The sequence below is a fragment of the Sitophilus oryzae genome, unplaced genomic scaffold, assembly GCF_002938485.1.
Source record: "Sitophilus oryzae breed Bouriz unplaced genomic scaffold, Soryzae_2.0 scaffold_1499_pilon_pilon, whole genome shotgun sequence".
Classification (NCBI taxonomy): Eukaryota; Metazoa; Arthropoda; class Insecta; order Coleoptera; family Curculionidae; genus Sitophilus; species Sitophilus oryzae.
The window spans coordinates 2,875,371-2,899,913 of NW_022146168.1; the positions used below are offsets into that span (position 1 = coordinate 2,875,371).

The 24,543-nt window shown below is 30.9% G+C and overlaps 1 protein-coding gene across 1 annotated transcript in view; it reads left to right on the plus strand.

Moving 5' to 3' along the window:
• LOC115877843 (octopamine receptor beta-2R) overlaps positions 1-24,543 on the plus strand; it is a 417,890-nt gene that overhangs the window by 188,996 nt on the left and 204,351 nt on the right. Inside the window, exon 3 of the mRNA XM_030894166.1 lies at positions 9,297-9,320. The gene's annotated coding sequence lies outside the window, so the exon portion shown is untranslated. The remainder of the gene's footprint in view (positions 1-9,296; positions 9,321-24,543) is intronic.

Below are 24,543 nucleotides of genomic sequence, written 5' to 3' on the forward strand. Positions count from 1 at the left end.
TCCAGAGATATTTGATCAATGGGTTGAATTTCCAAATAATTTTGAAAAACTCAACAGAATTAGCGAACAGTATGGTTTGCATTACGGGTAGTTATTGCATAATTACGTATTATCATTGTAGATTTTTCCAGAGCCATAGGTTCCCGGGAGTGATAGGATGTGCTTTTTGTTTGTCTGTAACATTAGTTCCACGTTTTATTTTTTAATATTAACCCACTTGACTAACAACAAGCCTCGATTATCGACACCAAGTAATGAAAAAGTAAACAAACGGTAAAAAATACGGTTAAACTGGAGAGAATTTAGTTTTTCACTGTGATTTGTCGACGTTGCCACAATTCCGGCTCGTAATTTTGCGTACGCTCACGACGATCGCAAATTAATATGCGAAGATGGCTGAAAAATTGAATTTTTAAAACGCATTCGTTTTCTAACACTCGTAAAGTTGCGCGTTCGCATGTAAACGATCAATTCCAAAAATTGCCTCCCTGGTGTTTTTTAAAATACACCCTTGCTTGTTTTGTATTAACACATACTCGAATTGTTTTTACTTATATAAGTCGATTAGATTTTTTCAATTTTATACAGTTTTTTTCACAATATTTTGACGTAATCACTTTTCACTCAAATTTTAAATATATTAATTTTCTGTTATGAGTTCCAATTGTACCAACTTATTTCTTTGTAAAATAAAATAAACTACTTTGAAAATAAAATGACAGACACATCACTGTCCAGGATCTAGTCGTCGTTGGAGAGACTATAGTAGAAAAAGTTAACAAACTTTTAACTTTTCCACTAATTATATACTCTAAAATTTGCGAGGGATGTCATTTTGTCAATTGTGGTTAAATATCAAAAGTTGATTGTTTTATAAACTAAATATTATGCTCTCACTATGGATACAACTGACTATTGCAAGCTGTTGCTAGGATATTTTATTAATTTTAATTCTGTTTTTTAGACATCGTGAAAGATCATAAACTATAAAGTATAAAGGGTAATTGAAACCACTAATTTATTCCACTAATTGCGAGGTTCTGATTGAAGCTTAAACTTTTACCCTCAAATTTTCATTCGAAACTCTAAAAGTACTTGGAAGAAAATTATAATAAATCGAAAAAATGTTAAGATTTTAACACCCTGTAGCTACGAAACAAAGGAGAATCGGACCTATGTTGATATGAAAAATAAATGTTATTTTTACGTGAGAGAGATGGCACATTGAAACACCGTGTATATGATTTAACTAGGGTTGCCAACCGTCCTCTATTCCAGAGGATCTACTGTCTACCTCTTTTTGATCTACTGTCCTCTGAAAAGGTCCTCATTTTTACATACCAAACTCAGAATCGTGTATCGCCGCAATGCCGTAAAAAATTGTTAATCCGTGTCTTTCGCTACTCCCACTCGTTTGTACAGAAAATAAGTCGAATGCTATTTACAAGTTACATTAGCTATATTTGCAAGGCATTCAACTGTGATGAAGATTAGAGATTATTTTGTGTCTTCAATATAGGCCACACTCCACAAAGACTTAGTAGATGCACTCTTCACCTGTTTGGATAGTCCCCGTTTTAATTTATTTTTAAAAATGTCTGTGTTTATTACTTTCAAGTCCCCTAACATGCATTATGTGAGTCACATTCACCACCGATATTTTCTACATTTTTATTTACTTCAAAAAAACGTTACGAACATTTTCTTCTCAATTAAATTTCAGCGTTGAACTGATGCGGTCTGCACTAAGTTACTAAATTTTCACGCATCGTGTCACTTTGCGCTGAATTTTAGATAATGGAACAAACAGTATATTCTTTTTTAAAAAATTGCTTTTTTTGTAACAGAATATGCTTTTCACTCTGCTAGTTATTCATTATTCGCATAAAAGAACGGTCGCGTAAAGAATCGTATTTTGTCGGAGAAAGAAAGTTTTTGTTTTTATTTCGCGTAGATGGTACGTAATTAAGAGAGAATTTTAACAGAGTGGTCCGAACTGTATTCCGAAAATTTCGGCAGCATATTTTGCAGGTCAAACTAAATAAAAAAGTTCCTATAAACGTATGTCCTAAAATGCTTAGTTTCGGAGATACAGGGTGTAGAAGTTTCATTTTTATTTCGACTTTTTCCAAATAATTTATGAAGTAACGTCAATATTTGGATGAAAATTGGTGTGTGGGATTTTTTTGACATGATAAATTTGATTTTGATGTTGGAATGGCGAGCCTGCACCAATTTTGGTGAGGGAATCAGCACGTTCATTTCGCTCTAGGCCGACATGTCCCAGTATCTATATTAGCGACACTTTGTTCCTATCTCCTAATATATTGAGTAGTTTCTTACAATGAAGAATCGTCATAGGCGTGCTTTTCGTTGCCTCAAGTGCTTCCAGCGCGGCTTGACTATCTGAAAATATGCATATTGTTTTCCCGGTGTATTGCTGTTGTACCAGCAGTTGCACACAGGTTTCAATAGCATATAGCTCAGCTTGGAAAATTGTGGTGTGTTTTCCAAGACTGTGGTAGATCTCAGTCTTTGGACTCAGTCTTGGAGTAAATTCCTGTTCCAGATCTTTTTCGTTTTTGGATCCGTCCGTGTACCAACACATTTCCGCTATGATTTATTATTCAAGCTAATACAACTTTTTTAGATTAGTAATCCGGGGCGCATATAATGGGGTAGTTACCACTACCAGGAAAAAATATAATTAAGATAGAAGACTGCCAAAAATAGATTAATAATAGGTACCAATTAAAATAGAAAATCCAGATCAATTTAAGTTTTATTTTCACTGTCAGTTTATAATTTACATTCTCGTAAATTCATTTTAAACCGCGTGAATTAGTGTTTTATATTCCTATAGGGACATTTATTAGGACAAAACATTTATAAAAAAAATAAAACTAAAATAAAAAAATGTTTTATTTCTAATTTAAACTTCTAACAGTTAGTTCGTGTTTTAATAACGAGAATTAGAAAACACTTTTCGTTTAAAAAATGTCTCTCAAAAAAGTTTTGTGATTAAAGCTGCAGTTTTCTATTTTTATTTAACTCGAAGCGAAACTACAAACATTTCCCTCTGGCTTTAATTTCTGACTGTGAAATGTACTACGCTATGCACTACGTTATTAATTTTTTACGTTATCGTGTCACTTTACGTTTAATTTAAAATAATGCAAGATATACGCTTTTAAAATTCCACTTTTTACGTAGCACTCTGTCTGTTTTTATCCTCTTACTTATTCCAGTTGCATATAACACAAATTACGTGAAATAGAAAGCATATCAAGAGAAAGAATTTATTTCATTTTAGTATTGTATACAGTATGTCCCCGGATTGTCTTTACAAGAGGAAAACCTTTTTTATTAGTGACATTTTGAGAAAAATGCATTCTTCATTACAATTTTTTCTTGTTTTAAAATGGTTAATCCCGTTTATACTTTTCCAAATTTCTATACCATTTTAGAGAAAATTGAAGAAAACTAGAAAATATGTAGTTGATATTTTTAACTATATTTTCCATAGTCATTTAGTCAATCCATCGTCCGTCATTAGTCAGTCCATTATGTGAGACAAGCCTATATCCTTGTAGAATGTGAAAAAAACATTTGCCTCAATTTAGAACTAGTCTTGACCTTAATAGTCACTATTCTAAATTATTTGATTTGCGTCTAGCCCCAGTAAGGCAACTATTAAGCTTTGGTTAGCGTGGTTATTTGGAGGGTGTTAATCCATTGGTTAGTTGGTTATTTGGTGGGGTTGGTTGGTTTTTACTAATTTATATTTGTTTTTTAGATATTCATTGATTTTCTTTATTTGTTTGTAATAAATTATATAGTAAGTCACAGCTGTTCTGTATCCGCTTTTGTCAAAAACTCTAACGTGATTGGTCAAGCTTAATAGTTGCCTTGCTGGGGCTAGACACAAGTATTATTTGCCTTTTAATCTCGTCAACAAATATGTACGTCTATAAAAACCGTTGAGGTTCTGTTAAAAAACATAAAAAATACTTTTTCATTTTCATTTTCATGAATAAAAACTTTATACCGAGCTTTATACTTATAATATTTCACAGTATATCTTGATTTTAATAAGGATAATTAAAAAAAATATATGTTTTTTTAAATGTTTTGTTCTATTCTGATTATAGCCAGTATGTTTTTTTAAATGTTTTGTTCTATTCTGATTATAGCCAGTCTATTCTGATTGTAGCCATTAAAGCCAAACTCTATAACTATAATAGAGAAAACCGGCAAACAAAACGGCCAACTTTTTTCGCTAAATTTTCTATTTTTATTTCGGACAGAACCTGCAAAACATTTAAACTTTAATTTCTGCCTGCAAAAACTGCAGCGTATACAGATTATTATTTTTTTTATTGCTGTGTCACTTTACGTTGAGTTTTAAATAATACAACGGGATATATGCATTTTGAAGTTTTATTTTTGCATAGAAAAATTATTTTTACTCGGTTGTTTGTGTAATTCGTATAAAATAATAGGCACATAAAATAGACACTATTTAGAAAAACTAGTATACCGTGTGCGTCTGAAAAGTGGCTCACTCCTATAACTTTTTTATTTTTTAAGATAAAAAAACGAGTATAAAATCATACAGTATTGTATGATTTTATAATTTTCTGTATTTTACCTTAAATGTATATATCAATCACAGCTTATTCACTATCAGCTAGTCATATTCGATTCCAATCACTACCAATTAACATATTGACGTGGAAGAGTATTTTGCTGATGGTTGATCAATCTGACTTGACTGACAATTGATCTGACTGACAATTTGACTGTTGGGAAACATTTTATTCGATTTTAAATTGTATATATTTCCTTAAATTTTAATATAGGTACTCTTAACTGAAGTATTTTTATGATATTCGTATATGTTATTTTGTTTTGTTTTTGTTCTTTATTAATATTCTTTGTTTATTTTTTTTGCCTAGGTTTAGTATCAATCTTATTTGTTTTATTTTTATTTTTTTGCTCAGCTTTTTTAACAAGAGGAATCTTAGCAACAATAAAGCATTGATTGATATTAAAACCATAAAAGAGAATTAATGCATAAAGAAAATGTCGCAGTCATTTCCAAAATATAAGGAAAGTTATAATATTATTAATTTTCTAGATAGTATGCCCAGGGAATCATAAAAGCCAAGGACCAAACTATTTACATAATAAAGCTGTGATATATAACATGATATTATAAACCCCCTAGATGTTTAAACTACGTGATTTTCGTATTAGATATTTCTATTTCTGTTATTATTTGTTTCATAATTTCATACTAAGGGAGGAAATAATAAAACTATATTTATACCAAGTTTCTAGAAGATTGTTCTAAATTTAATATTCTATATATCCTATTATCCAAGTCATTAGTCAAAAATGGCTAATTAGTGACAAAAATCTTAAGAGTTTTGGATATGCTGTTAAACTGCTTCTTTGCAATTAATTATTGATATGTGTTAAAATTCCCGCAGATAGAAGGTATGCTCGAGGAGGGGAAGGAGATGTTTTCTTTTCACTCTTTTGCTTATATCCCGGAAACTGATAGACCGGGTGCGTCTCAAAAGTGGCTCACTCCTATAACTTTTTTTTATTTTTTTTTTCAGACATACATACGAGATTTGGTATGTTAGTATATGACATAAATTAGGATTGATTGACGTATTCAATTGTTTTTGGTCACTTCCTGTTCCACCAGAAATGACTTATGATTTTTAAATGGCACCGTCGGTATTTTTTTACTTTATTCGATAGAAAATGACATTCTGAATAGAATGACATATCATATGTCAACTTTTGACATTTTCGCTTAAAATAAAATTGAATTTGAAATTTCAATCTAGAGTGTCAAGGCTGTGTTAAAAACACTAGTTTTTAATCAAGGAGCCTTGGAAAATATATTTGATCGTCTAATGTTTTTAGTGTCTTTTCCTGGCCGGTTAAAAGATGCCCAAATCGTATTTTTAATCATATCTCAATTTTTTCAAATGGAACGATAGTGGCGCATTAGCATATTTGGAAAGAGCATTTTTTTACGAATAATTTGGTACCACACACTTGGTATTTCGAGTGAAATTGTCGTTATGAATCGTATGTTCAAATAAACCATATTCGAAAATGTCAAAAGTTGACATATGATATGTCATTCTATTCAGACTGTCATTTTATATCGAATAAAGAACAAAATACCAAAGGTGCCATTTAAAAATCAAAAGTTGTAGTCACTTCCGGTGAAACAGGAACTGACCGAAAACAATTGAATACGTCAATTAATCCTTAATGTATGTCATATATTAGTATAGCAAATCTCGATTTTTTATTTAAAAAAAACAGTTATGGGGTAAGCCACTTTTGAGACGCACCTGGTATAAAAGAAAATACTCCACTACTGCCGTAGAGTAGAAGACAAAAACTCCGAGTACAGGGAAAACCTACAGGATCCTTTAATACCGTATGATCGAAAAAAAAATGGTGACCAGTTGGCTTGGAAATGACGATCGATGACATTTCCAATATAATTTTACATATAAAATGACAGCGATCTTCATTTCATAGCCATCGCTGACGCCGTTTTTATTCGATCAAACGGTATTATTCATATTAATTACAGGATAATTTTATAAAATTCAAAATTCATATCAAATACATTTATTGCAATACAATTTAAATAATATGTCGAAAATTTTAATGAAGATAGAATTAGTTCAAAAAGAAAATGGTAATAATTTTTCAAAGAAAGATGAAGGTTAGATAACAAATAGTATTAGATAGTAAGCCGAGAGATTAAAAAGATAAACAACAACATTATTTACACAATTATCAACGACTCGAAAATTTAAATACAACTTTAGTATCTATAAATATGTAATTTTATAAAACATAGATTTTAATCCAATTAAAATGAGTGCTTTTTCTAATTAAGCTTCAAAGAGTGCGTGGGTTTTAATAACGAAAATTAGAAAACACTTTTCGTTTTTGAAAAAAAGCTTTTTGAAAAAGTTTCCTGATTAATATAGCAGTTTTTATCAACTTTATAAATAGAGACAGCCGACATCCAGTGCGGGCTTCACGTTATCGCTCGGTTTTCTATTTTTATTTAATTTTCGAAAAACCTGCAAACATTCCCGTTTAACTTTACTTTCTGACTGCAAAAAATGCTGCGTTGTGCAGTACGTTTTTTTTACATTACAGTTGTCACTTTAGGTTGAATTTTAAATAATGCATCTCGTCATTGCGTCATGTCCATAGATAAAAGAAAATAATCTTCTATTAAGAGTCATGTCATTGCGTAACCTTAGAGAACATTGAATCACCTCCTTATACAGGGTGTTTCAAAAAACATGTGCCATCTCTCGTGGGGAGATTCCTCACGTAAAAATAAGATTTATTTTTCATATCAACATATGTCCGATTCTGCTCTGTTTCGTAGCTACAGGGTTTTAAAATCTTAATATTTTTTCGATTTATCAGGGCCGTCTTGAGGGGTGGAGCAGAGGATCAGTTGCTCCAGGCGGCCAAATTTGAGAGCGGCCGTTTCGGTACAATTGTACTGAATTCGGTACATCTTGACCAAATTCGGTACGTCATGCGTCAGTACTACTATTTTGGGAAAATGGTCATTTTCGGTACGAAATTTCCAACAGTAACAGTATAAATGCAACTAGTAAACTGCTTCAGAGTGTGAAACTCGACATCATTGAGTCCACAAAAGCTCTAAAAGCTATCGACGACTATTTTGTCAAAATAAGGACTGCCGACCATTTTAGAGAAATATTAGTGGATGCTGCAGAGCTGGCAGAAGAGCTGGAAATTGAAGCAGTTTTTACTAATGACATTAGAGCTCGTCCCAGAAAATTAAACTAGACAGTTTTTGTATGAATCAGTGGATGAGTCAATTTTAGATCCACAGGAAAAGTTTAAAATCGAATTTTTCTTTGTTGTCCTGGATACAATCCATGAGGCTCTCCAGGAAAGGTTGTTAAAAGCTCACTCGGACTATTTTTCGTTTTTATACGACTTCACAGTTCTCGAGAATATCAACGAGAGGAAACAACAAAGCATTGTATGGATCTTCATCTCTATTTAGCGGACGGAGACAAATATGATATTAATGGCCTAGAGCTTCGGGACGAGATATTAGCTCTAATTGTTCTAATACCACCAGATAATGCCGAAAACTTCAGTTGTCCAAAACAAACACTAAAATATTTAAAAATTCACGATCTGATTGGAAACTTTCCAAATATTTACCAAACCAAACTTCAATCAAACCAAACCAAACCAAACTTCAGTTGTCCAAAACAAACACTAAAATATTTAAAAATTCACGATCTGATTGGAAACTTTCCAAATATTTACATCTTCATATATAATATATATATATATATATATATATATATATATATATATATGTATATGATTTACATCTTCATATGATTTGATATCGATGGAAAAAAGTCAGTGGTGCACACGTTTTTTTTGAAAAATATTCCAGTGATAACCCATATGCACGTCCCTGGTGATAAAGATATCGACACTTTTTAGCATTAAAATATGTAGCACTTATAGTAACTTTTACCCTTAAAATTTCATTCGACTAAAAACACTTGAAAGAAAATTATTATATGTCGAAGATTACTAAAATTTTAACACCCTGTAACTATGAAACAAAGCAGAATCGGACCTATGTTGATATGAAAAGTTAATTTTATTTTTATGTGAGGAATCTCCACACGAGAGATGGCACATGTTTTATGAAACATCCTGTATAAGCTGATCCACTTATCTTAAAATTATGGAAACACGATAATAAATCACAACCAACAGAATCGAAATATTTGCCAACGTAGTTAACTTACAAAATACTTTTTTTATCGATTTGTATTTTTTAGCAATCTCAGAGGAAGTTGATTACTATTTTATTTATTTTTAATGGAGTGTATATTTCAATAAATAACCACTAATGTAGTAATTCTAAAGTGTTTTTGGTGGGGTATGTTGGCGTTTGCTTGGTTTTGCATTGTTACCTGTTCAATTTCAATTTAAAAATAGATGCAGTTTTTCTTAAATTATATAAAATCGGCTTGTTCAAAATTGTTCAAACTTGGCATGTCTATTTAGCATACGCAGACTTTTAAAAAAACTGTCTACAGCTTCGCTGTAAAATCAATAGTGGAGCCAATATTTCGACAGTTCAAAAGTTACACCACCCGGTATACAAGATTAGTGCGCTATTGAATTTTTATATCACAAATTAATTTTAATTTTTGTTGCAGATGATGCCGATGACAACACCAAAGGTAAGAAAAAAACTATTTTCATTACTATTACAGTTATATTTGAGCCCCTTAGCTTCCAAGTGGTGTAAGTCTAAAATTTACGAAAACGAGTTAAAGTTATTATATCGTTCGTCAAGGATGACTCTATCCATTTGCCAGTTCATAATTTAAGCCACTATGAGCAGCACCAGGTTTGTCAACGAAACAAATTGGCTGCGCGGCTTGGGAACAGGTGTTGTAACTCCGTATAAGCACGCAGTAAACTAACATAACATCAAAAGCCAGTGCACGTAGTCACGGTCAATGTAATTTCGTCTGATTTCACACACCTTGTGAAGGCGGTGTTTAAAGTGCTTATCCTTAAAGATATTTTGTGCATAATATAAGAAATTAAAACCAATATTTTAATATTTATTTCACTTTGTTAATAAGATATTTCATATTTGATTTTTATACATTAATTTTATGATATCCTTTTGTGTAAACTGTGAAAATTCCTATTCAATTATTGCATTTATATAGAATTAAGTATGAATAATAAAACAAAGGCGTTATTTTCTCAAATTGTTAATTTTGGACTTATACCAACTTTGTAGCTAAGGGCTCAATTGATATAAAAAAATCTATATTCAGAGTATTTATTAGAAATAATAACGTTTTCTACTAAAAACATATCTATATAAACATGGATTCGAAAATCCTTATTTTACTAAAACAATATATTATACGATTGTGTACCTAATATATTTTACTATACACACTATTATACCGTATGATCGAAACAAAATGGCGTCCAGTTGGCTTGGAAATGACGATCCCATATAATTTTACATATGAAATGACAACGATCTTCATTTCATACCCATCGCTGACGCCGTTTTTATTCGATCATACGGTATTTATAAATACTACTTTGCTATATATTATATTACACATACTATGAAATCTATGTTGTATATGAAATGAACAAAATTCTTACAGCTTTAGAATATATTAATAAATAATATTTTCTTGCCTTTAGCTGTGTATTTTTTCTAATTTCGAAAAATCGAAAGTTGAGAAAAAAAAATAAAAAGCAAAAAGAAAATTGTTTTGCTTGTCGTAATTCACTCAGCTAAATGCAAGAAAATATTATTTATTAAAATCTATGTTGTTGGTATAAGTATAGTGTTGTAAACCCTAAAATTTGATATGCCCAATATCGTATAATCTACATATAACTTTGCCACTTTAAACATTTCTTTTAATAGATCCCTAGATTTATTTTCTTATTCACCAGGCCGAAAAATATATATTCAACCAAAACATAGCACTTGACAAAATTTTCTGATTTGGCGTGTATATTTTTAGACCGCTTTATTATGCATGCCAACAACTAAATTTGCCGATTAAATATTATGTGCCGTAAACGTATTTTAAAACTTCTATATAAAAGTGCAGTTAAACAGAATAATTACAATATTTTCAAATAACTGCAACTTAAATTATTATATGTTATTATTCGTTTTATATCTTAATATCCTTGAAAAAATAACTCTGAAACACTTTTAAAATTTTAAGATAATTTACGTTATTTTTTAGTCAAAATGTTTGAAAACGATTATTATCTGAAGAAGAATCTGACTATGTCTACACAAATGAATGCAATTCAGTAATGTTGGGCCCACATAGAAAGAGCAAAACAGTTTTAGTGAAAAATTTTTGACTAATTGTGGATTGATGCTGTAATGCAGATTAAATATGCTAACGCACAGTGATCACTCGCGAGCGTTAAGGTAGGTTTTGGCTCGTTTAGTCACAGTGAAGCTGATCGACTTCGACCTTCGCTTTATGATAAAATACCTTTTATCACGGCCCGTTCTGTATCTGCTGAGGTGCATATTTGATTGGAAATAAAACATTTTGCTTCTCTTCGGAACATAATGTTTTTATAAAAGACAAAAACATTTTTATAGTCTATCCAACGATAAGATTCTTTACAGTGATAGATGTCTCTGTCATTTTATTTTCCAAGTAGTTTATTTTATTTTGCAAAGAAATAAGTTGATACAACTGGAACGCATAGCAGGAAATTAATATACTTAAATTTTTACTGATAAGTGATTACTTCAAAATATTGTGAAAAAACTGTATAAAACTGAAAAAATATAATCGAGTTATTTTATTAAAAAAAAAACGGTATGTGTTTAATACAAAACAAACAAGAACAAATCACCACATACCAAAAAATATAAAAAGAACTATTTCTTACTTTCAAGCCTGAAGAAACTTCCCGCATTTATTATATGTATTTATCAATATAACTTATGTACAAATACAAATTTGTAATATTCCACAGGAATAAATAAAACAAACTATTTTATTAATAATTAACTTTAATCTTATTTTTTTATACCAGTACCTTTTGACGTTATTTTTCTGCGAGTACTGCAGTACTAAAATCCATTATTTAACTATTGTGTGATGTCGATATTTTGCAGCTACTCCAGTAGTATGTTTATTACGATCCTTGTAGCATATACGAGATGCACTTATCTACGACGAGATGGTATACAAACTTTATGGATGGTAACTTTATTGGTGTATAAGACTTTAGCGAGTATTAACTATAAACTGAGCTGCTCTGAGTCTACAGTTAATTTTCCCTCGATTTTTCCTCCACTTGACTTCAAAAGACACAAAACACAAGTACTCACACAAATCAAAATGCATCATCTTCCAAAACGCAGGGTATTTGACATAAGTTGACACAAAATTATAACCTATAATTTTGCAAGACTTTGACAAGCCTCAAAAATCTAAAGACGAGTTCATACGCATCGGCGTCGGTTTGTCATTCATCGTTCCGTCAGATCAATAAAATTGTAATATGATCTGTCATTTTTGAAATAAACCAATAAAACTGGTTAAAAACAACAAGATACGACGCATGACGGATTTATATTTAAACCCATCCATAGTTAACCAAAAAATATTAGAAACTTTTTTAATAAAATAAATAAATTGGTATGGGACGTCATCTGTTTTTCTTCTGTCATCGTCTGTCGAAATCTTACCTGAGAAAAAAAAACATAGTATATACCGACACAAAAACGTTTTTGACTAAAACAGTTTGCACTTTATGTGTGCGTGCAGCCCAAATCTATAGATAATATACATCGTATTATTTCAAAATTGTAAGAATGATTATTTATAAAAAACGCATAAAATAGTTTTAGTCTTCTCCTAAACTTCTTTTACGACAAAATACTCCATACCCTTTCCTTATCCGATATAATGCTTTTATAGAGCTGAGGTTTTAGTGAATATGTGCAGCGTCTATTATTCAAGATTACCACTATGGATAATCTTACGTCTTCCAAAGCTGGTGCTGTGTAGATCCACGTATTTACATCAGAAAGCGCTCGTAAGCCGAACATTTCTCTGTTGGCAGAATCTAATATAATAGTGGAACATTCTATTTGTCAAGCTGCGTCAGATGAAATTGAAAGTAAGATATATGTAATAATATATCCTTCTGACACATATTCTCTTATTTTCACTCAATTTCAAATTGAAATAAAACATACATTTTAACTGGAGGTAATGTTGTCTTTACATATATTATGGATAATTTTAATGTGGGTTAACATAAGATTAACATTGTATTAGTTAAAGTATGAGTAATGTATAGTAATAGTAGTATGAGTATTGTTATCGAGCGACAGCGGCCTACTAATATCTATATTCTGCTTACTATCTATTATCTGCGATTTGCTTACCGTGTGTAATAAGAATATATTATGTTTATTATATAGTTGTTTTTTTTTGTTGGATCTGGGTTACCTAGATTTTATCATAGCGCCCTCTACTAGTAGGAGTCATATTGACATCAAAATCAAATTTCTCATATCAAAAAACTCCCAGACACCAAATTCCATCCAAATATTGATGTTACTTCAGAAATTATTTGGAAAAAATCGAAACAAAAATGAAACTTCTACACCCTGTATCTCTGAAAGTAAGAATTTTAGGACATACATTTTTTACTTATTTTTATCTGCAGAATATGCTGTTGAAGTTTCCGGAATACAGTTCGGACCACCCTGTATATATAGATTTCAGTACAAACTGCCGATCGTTTTCTATATTTACATCAGAGGAGAGAAAATATACAAAATTGCTATTGGTATTTTTTAATTAGATTAAAATATAGCGACACTATCAAACAATACTAATCACAAATTCATACAAATTATTTATGGCTGACACATTTTCTCTAATTAAAAATATAATTCCAAAATTTAACACCAAGGAAACGTCATTAGTTTAACATTAACAAATTGTATTCTATGCACAAGAAAGATTAATTTATAATTCATTTATTACCATCAGAAACATCAACAGCCGAAATATGAGTATAACAACAAATTAACCAAATATAATCGCGTTGGTTATTTATAAAAAATGTCACAACTTCGTTTAAAACTAATAAGTCACAATTTAGACGATATCCCGTTAGAAAACACGAGACGGAATACTTACTTCAATGACATATTAATAAAAATGGTCTATTTATATTTACTTGCCGCCGCCGCCGGTGTGTATGTTGTTGGCTTCTATCGACACTGCTCCGACATTGAAAACAAAACAAAATATTAAGTCAGTTAAAATCGAATATTTTTATCTAATTGTACTAACATTACTATTCATATAAAAAGATTTAATCAGTTTTTATTTGAATAATAATTTATCTTTTAATTAAGCATTTTTTTTATCGTAAGAATAGCAAGATGCTTCCTATTAATAAACTTGATGAATGATTTTAAAAATCTGTTATCACAACATATTCTTGTTCTTTTTTTATAATTTTAAGTCTATAAAAATAATATAATATGCGTTTAAAAAGATCGTAGTACCTACTACATATACTATTACACAATGTATAATAATTTAATGTTTAAACAAAAAGTTATCGAATATATAAAATTATCGCGTCACAATTTTAGTGCTAAGAGTCGTCAATACAATGGTCACAATTTTTTTTTTGGCAATTTTTTTATTTTTTTTTATGATATGGCATTAAAAATACATACAATCCCAAATTTTCACCGTTTTACCGTCAACTCCTGTTTTTTAATAGCGATATTAATAATTCAATAATTTTCAACCTCGTGAATAAAAATGACTGTTGGGCGATTCCATGATTACTAACGGGACAAACTGAACGAAAAATAGAATGTTTTCGAAAAATATTTATATCTTATATCGTTCATATAACAATGACCTAGTAATATTTGTTAGCAATGATTTTAAGTAATAATTTGCCAAAAAAATATTACTTGAATATTAATTAGATTGGCGGAAATATTTAATTTTTGTTTATTAGTCGCCCACCTTTAACACCTTTAACTATGACATTTGTCACATTTTTTTCTGAAAAGTCAGTTTGCCCTGTCAAGTAAACGCGAGCACTTTTTGCCCAGAAAAATCATTTTAAAAATTAGGATGAGCGATTCCGAAAGTCTCCCTTCAGATGTAGAAGTTGCTGCAGTACGTGCCACGGAATCATTATTGCCGGAAAAGTTAATATATTTAGATATTCGTAGTTGTTTTTCATTATTATAAAAACTAGTTGTGTTATAGATTCATAACACCACTCGTTGTGTTATGAATCTCATAACGTAACTGAAATACTAAAAAAATAGTGATGTAAAAACGTTATAACTAAACGGTTGTAGATAAAAAATATTTATATGGCAAAACAACGTTTGCCGATCAGGTAGTATCTTTATAGATAACATATATGTTATTGATTACTGAAGAACTCTTTTATATTGTAACGTAAAAATAGAGTTACTTAAGATCATAGTAACTTTTTGTTCATCATCGTCTCTTACCATGTCGTAATACTAACCATGTAACAGTGTTTTTATTTTACGATCTTCATCTCATCTATATATCAACATAGCTTCGCGTTTAGTAACTTGTATGCCCTACATTCTGTACACCCGATCTGACATGATCGTATAATTAAATTGTTATTGTTATGGGAAAAGTTTTGTTTGTTCTTGTCGCTAATATAGTCGTGAGCTTCACGTGCGACAGACTTGACAACAATGATTTGAAACATGACTGGAATATTATTAAATATCTTGTATTGCCACTAGGAATTGCTGAAATATGATTCTTAATATCAGACAGACGTATATTCCCTCGTATGTTGGTGACAAGCTTTGGTGACTATTATCGTAATGTCATATCAACACTGAGTAGATCTCTATATTAAAATTTAAAAAACGTTAAAAAGTAACGATACAGACTTGGTTTTAATAGAACTAAGGTTATTAAAAAATAATAACTGTAATAACTAAGTGTACAAACAAACAAAAAACTTGTAAAAATACTCTAATACTTTGTATATTGCCTCCCACGACTGCAATAACTGTATGTAGACGTCGGTTCGTACTGTTAATGAGACTGCAAATGTGAGTGTGTTACGTTTTCGTATTCTTCTTCAAGGACCAAGCGAATATTCATAATTTCGGCTATCTTTAACAACATCAATGGCTTTTGCACAAACTTCGACACTAAGAATCATAATCAATCGTACACAACAATAATCACCAAAGCTACCTAATCATTATGAAGAAAACGATAATCAAAAAGTAACGATAATTGAAAAAAAAATTTAATGTTTGCAGCAAGTTCATTTAGCTCTTAAAAATTAACCAAGGCATGTCTTGACATGAATCAAAAAACTAAATATTCAGGAGACATGGTTCTGACTGCAAAATAATGTTTTAGGAAAATTTGCTCTCAAAATTATTGCACATGGTGTTTTAAATATAGGGTAAAAAACAACTCTTCGATTAATCCTGTATTATAAGTCAAATACTAAAGTTTATAATAAACTGAGTTTACGAATTAAAGTTGATATATTTATATACAGTTTGCTAACAAATACGGAAATTCGGCTAAAAATAAAAAAATATAACATTTTAAAATAGTTCACATATCATTTTTAATTATAAATTTTGGCTTAGAAATGACGATCAATGACATTCTCCATATAATTTTCCAAATAAAATGACAACGATTTTCATTTCATAAGCATCGCTGACGCTATATTTTTTCGATCATTATTGTATAAATTACTTTCATTCATTTCTAAATTATTGTAAATTATTTTTTGTTAGCTCTGTAACATTTACGTTCCACTGCTGCTACATGCCCAGCGTATCATTTTTAACTTACTACTTTTAACTGACCGCATGTGCCAGGATTCATTAGATACTATCTATAAATAGCGAGAGATACAGTTTTGTCACTGTGTGGCGGGCGCCTATTATCATGTATTAAAAAATATCTATGCAGCTCGGTAAATTTTGTTTGGTGAGAGCAGCGCCCACCTATTTGGGTTCTTTTTTATTTTTCGCTGTGGCGCGACTAGTTTTCTATTAGCCGCCGCTTATATATAATATATACGCCGCCGCCGTACTAATTTGCGTTGAGGGACATCTGTTTAACATTAATTGTTACAATTTATTTCAAAGTTTATAAAAATATATGAAATTATAGAATGAAAATTTGTTTTTAAATACAACTTTAAGATAAAAATAGATTTATAATAGCTATTTTTAAATCTACGAATTTTTATTTATTTTATATAAATAGAAATAGGTACAATACATCGAATTAAAAAGAAAACATATGAAAATAGAACAATGATAGATTTTTGTTAGTGTTACTTACTATTTATTCTGTTGTAGTAATTTTTTATAGTTTCAAACAAAATACCAGTAGTATGTTATTTAAGTTCTCTAATCATATTTAATAAAAATATATTTTTCAAGTCAGTAGTGACTTAAAACGAATGATAAATTAAGATCAGATATTTTTTTAGTCTATAACTGTGCATTTATAGGTATATTTATAATAGAAGTTAAAAAAATAAGTAACAAGGCTTCTGCTGCTCTGTGTATTATAGTTATTTATGGTACTAGTGTATTATCTTACATATAACGCAGGCTGGGAAATGTTTAGCCTAGGACTAATTGTCTCAAGTAACTTATATGTTATAACACCCGAGTGCCATACAAAATTTTATCCAACAGAACAGAACAAACCAATAGCAGAACGGTTTCATGTCCAATGTCTAAAAAATAATTGATTTAAAAGGATCTACCAGGTCTACTTTCATTGTTGCGAATTAATAAATTATCAGAGTGTGTTTATGTTACTATGCAATACAGATGTGCGTTTTTTTGTAAATAATAAATATCACTGACATTAAGACATCATGTAGACAAATCTTGATTTTTTAAAGATAAAATACCTAGTGAATTATCAACCAGCAAGTCAGATTTTAAAGAAAAATGATTCAGGAAGATCTTCCGCAAATGATTCAGAAATGATTCAGGAAGATCTTCTTAACCAGGCAGAGGCGGCTACAGCACAAATACTGCCAGAAAAGTCTCGTGGCGTATATGATAGGGAATTCATAACATACTAATTTGTTATAACTTCAAAAACTCACGCGTTTGTTATTATTTATTTTATATGCATGTATACATGTGAGTAATATCTGTATAAGTAGTGGCTGTTGGATAAAACTTTTTTTTTAATATTATACACGGTGCATCTTAAATAAGTGCAAGTATTGTCAGGGTTGTGACAATACTTTCTTTACAATTTTTTAAAAATAAATTTGTAATAGCTATTTTTAAATCTACGAATTTTTATTTATTTTATATAAATAGAAATGGGTACAATACATCGAATTAAAAAAAAACATATGAAAATAGAACAATGATAGATTTTTGTTAATGTTACTTACTATTTATTCTGTTGTAATTTTTTATAGTTTCAAACAAAATACCAGTAGTATGTTATTTAAGTTCTCTAATCATATTTAATAAAAATATATTTTTCAAGTCAGTAGTGACTTAAAATGAATGATAAATTAAGATCAGATATTTTTTTAGTCTATAACTGTGCTTTTATAGGTATATTTATAATAGAAGTTAAAAAAAATAAGTAACAAGGCTTCTGCTGCTCTGTGTATTATAGTTATTTATGGTACTAGTGTATTATCTTACATATAAGGCACGCTGGGAAATGTTTAGCCTAGGACTAATTGTCTCAAGTAACTTATATGTTATAATACCCGAGTGCCATAGAAAATTTTATCCAACAGAACAGAACAAACCAACAGCAGAACGGTTTCATGTCCAATGTCTAAAAAATAATTGATTTAAAAGGATCTACCAGGTCTACTTTCATTGCTGCAAATTAATAAATTATCAGAGTGTGTTTATGTTACTATGCAATACAGATGTGCGTTTTTTTTGTAAATAATAAATATCACTGACATTAAGACGTCATTTAGACAAATCAGCTGGTTGTGACGCGATTCCGGCGGAAATCTATAAGTGTGCAAGTAAAGAACTTATTGGTCATCTTAAGGCTCTCTTCGATGTCATATGAGAAAGCGGAGAGGTACCTCAGGACTTTTGCAACGCAAATATAGTGAATATATTTAAGAACAAAGGAAGTGCATCAGACTGCGGAAACTACCAGGGAATTTCACTCTTGGCTATCGGCGGAAAAATTCTTGCAAAAATTATGTCAAACCGCCTGCACCCACATATAGAAAAAATCCTCCCAGAATCGCAAACGGGTTTTCGCACTAACCGCGGCACCGTCGATTCCATATTTTCCATCCGCCAACTACAGGAAAAGTAAAAGAACAGCAGTCTAACTTTATGTTGCCTTCATCGACCTAACAAAGCCTTCGACTCTGTGAACAGAGATGCACTTTGGGCAATTATGAAAAAGTTCGAGTACCCAACAAATTTCTTACAGTATGTAAAAGCCTCCATAACAACAACCAGTCAAGAGTGTCACATCATGGATCACTAAGCGATCCCTTCCTGACAAATACAGGAGTTAGGCAGGGATGTGTCTTAGCGCCTCTCCTATTCAACATATTCATGGCAGCGCTCTCCATTATAGTGGACAGCAAACTGCAGGAGAGAGGATTGGGCATTAGAACAGATATGATGGCGGTCTGTTCAACATAAAAAGACTCAGGGCAAAAACACGTACAAAATTCATCACAGAACTTCAATACGCTGACGATTGCGCTCTAGTTGCAAAAACTGTACAGCAATTACAAGAAATGTTGAACACATATACCTGGGCATACGAGGCTTTGGGCCTTAAGCTAAACATCGACAAAACTAAAATCATGTGCACTCCCCCGGAAGATCACAACAATGCTATAAAAATCGGAGAAGAACTACTGGAATATGTAGCGGAATTCAATTATCTCGGCAGTTTGATTTCGGAAAAGGCCAATATCGACTCTGAAATTCAGCACAGGATTAGCAGCGCTTCAAGAGCATTCTGGAAATTAAAAGACAGGGTTTTTTACAACCATGACCTGAGCACAAAAACGAAACTTGCAGTGTACCGAGCAATAATAATCCCCACTATGTTATATGGGAGCGAAACCTGGGTGCCGTACCGCCGACACATGAACGCATTAAAAAAGCTGCAACAGAGACACCTTAGACAACTCTTAAGAATCAAATGGTTCCATCACGTCTCAAACGTATCGGTTCTTGAAAAAGCTAACTGCGAGAGTATTGAAGTCATGGTTACAAAATCCCGACTAAGATGGGCTGGTCACGTATGCAGAATGCAAGAAAACCGCATACCAAAATCACTGCTTTACGGTGAGCTTGTAGACGGTAAGAGGAGGCCAGGTGGACAACTCAAAAGGTACAAGGACATTTTCCACGAAAACTTAAAGGGGATTAATGTGCAGAATGAGTGGGAAGTAGCAGCTCACAATAGAACTCAATGGAGAAGAATTGTAAACTCAGTTAACAGCGAGAACCAAAAAGTTAAGAGGCAACAAAGCAACCGAGATTTTTGAATGTCCGGAGTGCGGTAGACAAATAACACCACGTATTGGGCTTTTCAGTCACAGAAAGGCTCATGAAAGAAAACGCCTTGCGTGACCATCTTCTGATGCGTGTCAAATACTCGTCAGCGAGTAATGGCAGTATGTATGTAGACAAATCTTGATTTTTTAAAGATAAAATACCTAGTGAATTATCAACCAGCAAGTCAGATTTTAAAGAAAAATGATTCAGGAAGATCTTCCGCAGATGATTCAAAAATGATTCAGGAAGATCTTCTTAACCAGGCAGAGGCGGCTACAGCACAAATACTGCCAGAAAAGTCTCGTGGCGTATAGGATAGGGAATTCATAACACACTAATTTGTTATAACTTCAAAAACTCACGCGTTTGTTATTATTTATTTTATATGCATGTATACATGTGAGTAATATCGGTATAAGTAGTGGCTGTCGGATAAAACTTTTTTTAATATTATAAACGGTGCATCTTAAATAAGTGCAAGTATTGTCAGGGTTGGTAGATCTCGATAAAAGAAACATATTTTCTCTTTAGCGTTTTTCAAATAAGTCCAAAATAACCGAGATATTTTACTTTGAAAATATAAAAAAAAAATGATTTTTCGCTTACATTTTGAGAACAGTTTTTTTGTTTTTTTTTTATTGTAAATTTAATCTACTACCTATATTGCCATATATGCTTTTTTGGCTAAAAATTAAAAAAAAACATAAAAGTTTTTTCAAAAATTCCGAATTTATTTTTTTTTTGCAGAAAAAAATAGTTTCGGGTAAAGACGTAATTTCGGGTAAAATATACCACATCTAAAATTATTTGCACTTATTTAAGACTCACCCTGATATCATTGTCTATGTTAGTTTTAATTTATTTCAGTACAAATTTCTATAAACCGTCTTTGGTAATATAGGTAATATAGATATTATTTTTTCATAGTTGAATGATGTATGAGACGCACTTCTTTAAATTGATAACGGACAACTTAACTTGATTGCCATTTTTTTATTCAAGGGTATGTGATACAGTTTGATGTTATTAGGACTTCTTATTTATAACCAATTATTACTTTCTGTCATTACAATTTATTTTATATTTTGTTCGGGTGGTTGCAAGATGATGAGGAAAAAGCAAAAATAAACTACATTTTCGTTCCGGTAAAAGCGATAACTCTGATGAACGCTGGTTGATGGCCCCTACCTGCTTTAACTGTGAACTAGACGATTTGACAACACACTTTATTTTTTATAAGCTCGAGACGGCGCTGGTTGCCGGTAAGCAGAAATCTACCTCCACTATGTTTGTACTCTAGACAGTGAGACATCCCTCGTAGAAACTCATTGGTGTATAAAGAAAACTTTGTAATAGAGTTGTTACATGATTAGAGAAAAATCACCATTTTATAGCATTAAATAGTTAACACTAGTGTATTAATTTTATTGACTGTTTTCAAACGACACAATTAAAAATATATTAAATATAATAATACTAAAATTTCAGAATTTTTAAACAATATATACCTACTAATATTAGCACTTATGAAATTTAATACTCTTTCAGTATATTTCTTGTAAACTTATATCGACGAAATTTCTTGCATTTTAATCTGATACAATGTATAAATTCTCAATTTGAACCAGTAAAATAAAGTGTGCGCATTAGGGCGTAACTAGAAATTACGAAACTTTATTAAAACACATAAATTATGAAATAGGGATTAGCATTAATTTATAGTGCCGAGGCTGATTTAAAATATACGGAGGCTATTTAAATGCCTAGATTTTACGATAATAAAGTCCGCGAACAAAGGACTTGTTCAATAACTTAGGAGGGACTTAATATTGTACATCGAACGATGTTGCACACAAAATTTTATAAACTTTATAAAGGACACATTGTTAATAATTAATAACAATTTTTTTTCTTTTTTTTAACCGAGGTTATTTAGCTTTTTCAAGTTAGTAAAATCCCTCATATTCTCAATCTTTCTGTAGGGATCGGAATCCTGGACAATGAAAACATCAGCTTTACGAAGAATAGATGCATTTGAAATGTGGTGCTGTCGACGTATGAATATTATTGATAGAGAAACGCACAAATGCATCTATACTAAAGGAGTTCAAGGTCAAACACAGATTATTAACAATATGTCGCCGACAAATACTGAAATACTTCGGCCATACTACAAGAGGCGAGGGAGACAACCTAGAAAACTTAATAGTACAGGGAAAGGTAGAAGGAAAACGACCGAGAGGGAGGTCACCTCTTAGATGGATAGACCAAGTTAAGAAAATAGTACCACTACAAACTCTACTAACTGAAGCAATGGAAGAAAATACATTTAATATTTATTAATGACTTTCAACTACCTAATACGTACCTAATCATATATTTTAATAAATAATAATAAGTACCGTATGATCGAAAAATAAACCGCGTCACCGATGGCTATGGAATGAAGATCGCTGTCATTTTACATGTAAAATAATTATATAGGGATATCATCGATGTTTATGTTTAAGCCAACTGGACGCCATTTTTTTATCATACAGTATTAAAAGATAAATTATATTTTAGTTAGATAGCCTTTCATTATTATTTTGATTTTACCCTAACCCAACAAAGGAAAGATATATGGGTTATGCAGAAAAATGATATTCAATTTTATTTTTGTTTTGCGTCATTCTCTTTTTTCCGACTTTAGAATAAATAAAATTGCTTACATGAAATCCTGATTTAAATTCTAAATACTTTTCTAGACATAAACAAAAAATGTTCGGCGGAAATATGCCATTTTCATAATATAGTGTTAACTCTAGAATAACTAAAATCACTTGCATGAAAACATGTTTCGGTTTTACATTCTAAGCTCTTTTTCTGTGTAGGTATGAACGTAACCTAGTAGCTACTGTAATTAATACCGTACGGAGAAAAAACGAAATTAAACAAAATTGAACCATGAAACCAAACCAAAGCAATCACAACACGATGTAAGCCAAAACGCGCTTGTTTACGAATTCGAATTGCCGAGTGCTTTTCAAATCTTGCTTTATTTTACAATATTTTATCAATAAATGAAAATAGCACATTTTTTTCAAAGTTGAAAAACTCAATAAGGATGAATTTCCGCAGAAAATTTTTTGTGACATAGTACTATTCGAAAAGGTTTCCAAATACAAAATAAACAAATATGTCTAACATTACTGATCTCAGGTAAACGAAAGTTGAGCCAATTTCTTTAAACTATTTTATCAGAAAAGACTGTGGGTAAGAAACCAGAAAAGAAATCAATATATCTTTCGTTCTAAGTCCAAGGCAGCAAGCGTCGCCAATAAAAAAAGTACAGGACCAGTAATGATGTCTAGAGCTTGACCTCGCCAAAATCATCATCGATTGTCATTCCGCAGCCGTCTTTGAAGCCGTTTTTCTTTTTGATAGTATGGTAATATATTTAAATTTATTCTCTTATTTGTCCCCTAAATATCCGTTTATGTTGTCTTTAACATTATGATTCAAAGTTTGTGTGTGTCATTTCGTAATCATAATTAAACCATCAATTTGAATTAGGGTTGATATTGAAATGATGTCTTACGATAGGAACGTCAATAACAAGGTCATAAATAACCTTTAATTATAAACACGTGTTTAGGAATTTAATGGGCGTGGCTTCCAAAGTTATTAAGTGCATTGAATTCCGCTGCAGATAGTGCCATAATTTAATCTGATTTAGAGGGAGCTGCAATTGATATTTTAGCTGCAAAGGGTTCTTTGTTCATGCTTCTGGAAATATATTATTGAATTTTTGAGATTATTTTTGAACAGATAAACTTAATATTAATGGGTGTGTAATAATGAAAATATATTTTATTTGTATGGCTCGGGTATTGGTGGCTGGTATTTAACGACTATTAAATAATAATTTTAATGTTTTAAAATTTCTCTTTTTACATTTTTGGATTTGTTGGCACAATCTGTCTTGCACAAGCTAATTTGCGTAAATTAATTGATAGTCTAAACCTCTTTTGAAGAACAATACATGCGATTATGATTGTTAACGTTGCAATCGTATATTTTTTCTCTAATGTAAATATTTGACTATAAGGTCCAACATTGGTTTAGTATTTTATTCTAATATCAGAATTTTAGTCAACTAAAACAAGAATCAGGAGAAAACAAATTTAAATTAAAATGTGCTTTCGTAGTCTGTTTAACTAATTTATTTTCGATAGCGTAAAATTTACTTTTTTTTCTATTCATAAACTACAAAAGTTGAACAACAACTGTGCTGCAACTTAGATTTAATTTATTTCTGATTCGAAAAG